Source organism: Bubalus bubalis, chromosome 19 (assembly GCF_019923935.1).
Source record: "Bubalus bubalis isolate 160015118507 breed Murrah chromosome 19, NDDB_SH_1, whole genome shotgun sequence".
Classification (NCBI taxonomy): Eukaryota; Metazoa; Chordata; class Mammalia; order Artiodactyla; family Bovidae; genus Bubalus; species Bubalus bubalis.
This window is the reverse complement of record NC_059175.1, coordinates 20,126,064-20,133,256: the sequence shown is the minus strand read 5'-3', so window position 1 is coordinate 20,133,256 and position 7,193 is coordinate 20,126,064.

Below are 7,193 nucleotides of genomic sequence, written 5' to 3'. Positions count from 1 at the left end.
TTTTTTCTTAGGCTACTATCGCTATGTGGCTATCATCTTGGTTACAAGGCTCTGCAGGTTGGTGATGGACAGTAAAGTATGTCAGCTCTTCAGTTCTTCAAATCTTCTCATCAGTGTCCTTTTGAACGCCACTGCCAACTCAACAGCAGATCTGGGAGTAATTCTGGCAGAAGGACATGGTCCTTGGACTAGGGGACCTGAACCCAGAAGCTCTCTTGTGGTCTGCATTAAAGGAAGAAACACTTTTATTTCTTTAATTAAAGAAAGAGTTCACATAGGTCACAATGCTATGAATCTGTGTCAAAACCAGAGAAGGGATGAAATTACAAAATACTCTTGGAGAACTTCCCCTCTCTCCCCAAGGATATGCAGGGTGGAAAGGAGGTCCCAGCAGCAGGGCTGAGTCTCAGAGGGCCTTCCTGGCAAGGTGAGTCTGTGTTTTGAGCCCAGCTGCTTGTTAGTATATATGTAAATCAGAGAAAAATGGATGATGTTGGCAGGAACCAAAACTTGTGATCTTCTTCCTCTTTCTAGGTTCCAGAGTTGGCAAACATGGCGGTATATTCCACCACACCACAATTCAACTCTTGGTAATAAAAATACTCATCATTGTCAGAATTGTTGCAGGAGCACTGAACACAGTGATCTTCATCAATGTAAAGAAAATGGATAAGGCTGGCTGCTACAAAGAGGCATCTGTAGAGCATTTGGGAAGGGCTGGGAATACAGAGAATGAATTGCTAGGATTTTCTGTGTTCACGCTTATCTGACTGGCTTCAAACATGAGAATAAAAATGTTTTAAACAGGAACACATACATATATGTGTACATGTAAGTGAACTGAAAGTCGCTCAATCGTGTCCAACTCTTTGTGACTCCATGATCTATACAGTCCATGAAATTCTCCAGGCCAGAATACTGGAGTGGGTAGCCTTTCCCTTCTCCAGGAGATCTTCCCAACCCAGGGATTGAACCCAGGTCTCCCGCATCGCAGGTAGATTCTTCACCAGCTGAGCCACAAGGGAAGCCCCGTGCACATGTTAGTGAATTCACTCAGTCGTGTTCGACTCTTTTTGACCCCATGGACTGTAGCCCACCAGGCTCCTCCGTACATGTTAGAGGTTTAGTCACAAGTCAGTGAGCACAGATTAGAAACCCTGCTCTGCCATATAGTGAGGACACAGGGTAGTCAGTTTGTTTTTGACTCTTCTGTATTTCTCTTGTATTTCTAATTTCTAAAATGAGAAGAGGGAGAGAGATGGGAAGGAGGTGACCACCAACTTTTGCAGTGAGATCTGGTAATAATGTATGTTAAGTATCTGCTCAGTGTAGAGCAAAATATCCACATTCCCAACATGTTAACTACTTTAACAATAGTAACTAATGAAGAAAATGGAGATTAATACCCATAGCTGACAACGTAAAGAACTTAAGCAAAAGAAGTAAAAAAACTTAAGCAACAATCAAGGTAAAGATTCTCCTCTCCAGGGAATACAGGTGACTTGAGAGACAAATGGGCTTATGTTTAAATATCAGCTCTGACATTCTGAATGAGCGACCTCATCTTTTTCAGCCTCCTTTGACTTCTCTGTAAAACAGAGGGGCTATTGGGTTTGTGTCAGCTTGAAATGAGAAAGCTCAAAGTGTGACGAAGTTTCAGTGCTCACTATGCGTGTGTGCGCGCTAAGTCGCTTCAGTTGTGTCTGACTCTGTGGCCCTATGAACTGTAGCCTGCCAGGCTCCTCTGCCGATGGGATTCTCCAGGCAAGAATACTGGAGTAGGTTGCCATCCCCTCCTCCAGGGGATCTTTCCGACCCACGGATCAACCCCATTTCTTATGTCTCCTACACTGGCAGACAGGATCTTTACCACTAGTGCCACCTGGGCAGACCCAGTGCTCACTATACTCCTCTCTGATTCCTACATTTTACCCCATCCTTTTCTGACCAAACTGAAAGCTCCTCAAAAGCAAGCGTCAAGCACCAGTCCTTTAAAGCAACTAAGACAGCGGTCCATAGAGAGGGGCAATTATCACTTAGTTGCTTTTGAATTTGCCTTTCTCCCTGCATGGCTGAAGGCACTAGACCTCTCCCAGACATGTGTGAATGATCTAAATAATTTTTTCTAATCTTCTCCCCTTGCTCATTAAAAGAAGAAAAACAATCCAGGGCAAAACCTGCATTTTGAAAGGATTTGCTGTTATTCTTTCCTTTGTACTGGAGTAATTCTTCCTTTCCTTGCCTTGTGCACATACTTGAACTCCATGGTGATTAAAGGTGATGGTGGACAAGTCACACCTCCACACAGGTGTCTCCTGTTTGTGTCTAGGCTATAAGAAGAACTGCTAAATTCACTCTTCTCTTTTCTCTAGCCATGGCTCTCTAGGATATGTTGGTGAAAAGGGAGTATAAAATTAAGCAGGTACTCTGTATTTACAAAACACAGCAAAGCTACCTGTCCCCCAAAGCAGTCAACCTTCCCATAAGGTGTTGGGTATCCTATGGGGTCTGGGTATATTCCCTTGTTCTCCATCTTTTCCCAGGAGACACTGCACATCATCACAATTCACCTGAAGATCATTTTCTGTGTTCACTCTTGTTTGGCCTCAGGTATTCATTTTACTCTAAATCCATGCTTCACAAACATCTTTGTGTATGACCTAAAGCAAGAAATATATTTAACCTGACAGCTATCCACATTCACATAAGCATGCATGTACAACTACACACGCGAATGAAACAATAATTTTAGAAGACTAAACTTACTATGTGTGGTAACAGCAGTATTTTCTGTTCCATTTTAGTTCTTTTAATTTTTAGTCCTCAATGCAACTCTCTTTCACAATCCATTAATGGTTCACAAGCTGCAGATGAAAAGTACTGTCTAATGTTTATAGTGAGATTAGCATTTATTAATTCATTTACTTTCATAACACTGTGAAAAAATTAGATTCTAATATCACAATTCCCATATTTAAAATGAGAAAAAGTAGGATTCAGAGATTAATTAACATGCCTATAGTCACTCAGCTAATTGGGGCCAAAGTCCCAACCTTTTCACCATGCCAGGCATGCCACCCCCACCCAGACTCCCTGGCACCTTGTTGGCACAGATCATGGAGGTGTTAGTCAGGATTCTTTCAGGGGCAAGTAATAGAAGGTCCAATTGTGGCGGATTCATTTTGATATTTGGCAAAACTAATACAATTATGTAAAGTTTAAAAAATAAAATAAAAAAATAATAAAAAAATAATAAAAATTAAAAACAAAACAAAACAAAACAAAAAAAAAGAAATGGCATCCATTATAAAAACTGGTCCTTATCTTAAATAAGTAGCTTAGAAGTCAAGTTGATTATATTAGGAGCTTGAAAAACACCTTCAAAGACTCACGCTGTCTTCAGCTCTGTCATCCTTAGTATGTTCTCTCTGTTTTCAGATAATTCCTCTCATGGTCTTAACAGTCCAACCATGGTAGCCTAAGGAACCATTTCCAAAGCTCAGCCCCTTCTTTTCTCCTTCTGTAAGAGTGAGGAAGACTGTCCCAGGAGTTACCTATGTTTCACTGTCCAGAAAGGCAGCCCTGCAAGCCAGTCCTAATCTAAACACTGGAAAGGATGGAGGGATTCCACAAAAGGCTCAGAATCAGCCCACAGGACTGAGAAGAGGCCAAATCCCCGCAGAATTCCTTTCCTTCACAAGAGTCAAACATATTCCAACTTCCATTCCCCAGGATGCACATAGAGTGGAGGATGGTAATGACAGAGTGAGGCAAGCGAGAGCATCCTTTCACAGTGGGTGCAGATAAAACTTCCCGGAAGGTGATGGGTGCCACAGCATCTCCCTTACTCTGCCTGGTTAGATGAACTAATCCCTTCAACTTCTACTTGGGGTGCTTCCTCTAGCTACCTCTGGTCCCTTAACTGTGTCACTCCTGTTTACCCAATCTCTAATCCACTCTAGGCCAGTCCATACTCTCCCTGTCCGTTCTTCATCATTAAGCTCATTCTTTCAGGCAATTATCCACCTGTCATTCTTTTCCTGTTTAATGAATACCTGCTATATGACAGACGGACACTGAACTAAGCTATAGGAAAACAAAGATGAAGGGGCAGTCTCTGCCTATAATATCCAGGGGCCTTATTTAAACACAGTGGCACATACACATATATACACATAGTAGTAATAGTGTTAGTCACTCAGTTGTGTCTGATTCTTTGGGACCCCATGGACTGTAGCCTGCCAGGCTCCTCCATCCATGGAATTCTCCAGGCAAGAATATTTAAGTGGGCTGCCATTTTCTTCTCCAATATATACAAATATACATACTCAAATTTGGCATCTGAATGTAAAGGATGGCATGGAGCTCAAAGTCTCTAGGAAACAGAGCTGGAGGCAGAGGTCAAAGTGATGGGAGTTTACTTGGGAGGTGCAAACCCTTGGGCAGTGGGGTGAGAAAAAAAAGGATTTAGGCTAAAATAAGCAAGGAAGGAAGAAAAGGGAAAGAAAGGGAAGCAGGGAAAATGGGAAGCAGTGTGTTGTGATGTTTTGGCACTGGCTCCTGCCTCACAAGATGCCTCCAAAAGACACTGTAGACAGCTTGGGAGGTGCTTTCACTGATAAGAATACAGGGGTTGTCTCAATGGCTTCAAGGGGAAGCTGTGCCTCAGAGCAGCCCATGGACACAGAAGGAGAAGTTAACCGGCCTTGTTCCCTTCCATCTCTGGATTCCCAATGGTCAGAGTTAACCCCCTGACTTTCTGAGTGTGTCATCTGCTCTCTTTGGTGGTTCCATGTGATGCCAGATTCCAAGCCTTGTGTTGTGCAGTTTCACCCAATTACAAAAGCAGAGGGGCACACACTGCATGACTGAGAGCTGGAATGGGGCAACTGAAGCTGGGGTACGGGTGCTCAGTCTTCATCTATTACACTAATGGTCCTGCAGGGAGAATGTGGATGGTATCTTCTCTCCTTTGAATGTCATATTAATCGTATCTCCTTTAGCCCATGCCAACTTGTGATATGTAATACTGTAATTTACCATAAAAATATATATTTGGTCTTCTTCCCAGTTTCGGGTATAAAGCTCCTAGCACCCTTGGAATTTCCTAAGTGTTAAAGAGTAATTAAGTTGTCTTTTACTATGTTAATAGTGGCTTGGAAAACACTTAAGGATGGGGTCAGGGGGACCAATTTCAATCCCACCCACGGCTTCCAGGGAGAGGAGATGGATATTGATTTAATCTCCTATGGCCAATGATATACTTCCTCATGCAATGAAACCTCCATTAAGAAAAAAAAAATGGGGTTTGAAGAGATTCCAGGTTGGTGAACACTGTAGATTTGGGGAGAGTGGTGTGCTTGGAGAGGGCATGGAAACTTCTGCCCTTTCCCCATCCCTTGCTGAATGTATCTCTTCCACCTGGCTTTCCTGAGTGATAGCTCTTTGTCATAAACCAGTGACCTCATAAGTAAAATGCTTGAGCCACTCAAGCAAATTAATGGGCTTCAAGACAGGGATGTCTCTGGAACTCCAATCTATAACTTGTAGGTGCAGGTGACAACCTGGCTTGCCACAGGCCTCCAAAATGGAGCAGGCCGGGACGGAGGGGTGAAGGTGGGTGTCTCTCCATTAATAATACTGAGTCTTGCGGATGGAAACTGGCTTGTTAAACACATGTTTCTACTGTTTCTTCAATTGCCATTAGCTATACCATGTCACTGCTGAAACTCCTGTAGTAACATGCATCCCTGTGAGTAAATGCAATGAATCGGAAAGGGGGTTGAGATGATTTCTTCTCCTTTTTTGCGAAGCCAAAAGAGGAAAAAACAACTCCAAGAGGTCTTGAACAGTTTCTCTAACTTCATGGTGCAGAAGAGTAACAGGATGACTTGTTAAAAGACAGATTCTGGGACTCACCACTAGAGATTCTTACTCTAGAAATCTCAGTTGGGACTTGATAATGGGCATTTCTAACAAGAACCCAGTTGGTTCTGATCAGTTAAAGGACCACATTTTGAGGAATGCCAGTAATCAGCCAAGATAGAAGAGGCAAATATTAACATCTTGACTTAAATCTTTACTTTTTTGTTCAGTCACGTCCAACTCTTTGCAACCCCATGGATTGAAGCACGCCTGCTAGCCGGGCCAAAAGAAGTATGTTTTCTTCAAAAGATACCACCTAGGGTGGCCATGTACATATTTAATCTGGGGATATGTACAAAATACTGATGAAATACATTTCTAGGCCCAAGATGGAGTGGCTTCTGCCTGAGACACTGCATCAACAAACCAAAATATTACAACTTTCATGTTCCTACAAATGCTTCTCCTGAGCAGATACGCAGCATATCCCATCAGCCAATCCCCAAAAACCAACCCACCTCTGGCTTCTCACCCCAAACAAGGTTGACTATTTGTCCCCAGCCATGCAGATATTTGGACAGAGGAGCCTGGTAGGCTGCAGTCCATGGGGTCGCGAAGAGTAGGACACGGCTGAGCAACTTTACTTTCACTTTTCACTTTCATGCATTGGAGAAGGAAATGGCAACCCACTCCAGTGTTCTTGCCTGGAGAATCCCAGGGACGGGGGAGCCTGGTGGGCTGCCGTCTATGGGGTCGCACAGAGTCAGACATGACTGAAGCGACTTAGCAGCAGCAGCAAGCAGTATTTTCTATTTGTCTCTTCCTTGCTCTTTATTCTTTATCCCATAAAAGCTTTTTGCTTTCTGCTCTCTTTGGCAGTTTTCCAAAAGGAGATTTTGCATTTCATTAAAGTTTGTTAGTACCACCCAAATTGACTTCTTTCATCATTTTTAAACAGTTTTTTGGCGACAAAACTGTTCCGTAAAAGTTTTTGTAAAACACCACAAAAGCCCCAACCCAGCAGCACATCCACCTTAGGTATTAATCTGCTCAGCTAAAGTAACAAGATTTTCTAGTTTCAAAGAACTGAGTGCCATCTTCCGGTACACCTGCTTATTTTATGCCTAAGAACTGTGGCCCAGGAGGTGTAAATATCTACAAAAATGGCAAAATCCTACTAAGACAAACTAGAATTACCATGACCACCATGGGGAACTTTCCAAAGAGACAATTATCGTTCATTTAAGAAGTGCACCCTAGAGTGTTGCCCAAATCAACAAAGAAAATGGGATATATATTTTAATTGACATGCCAAAGCCTCCAAAAAG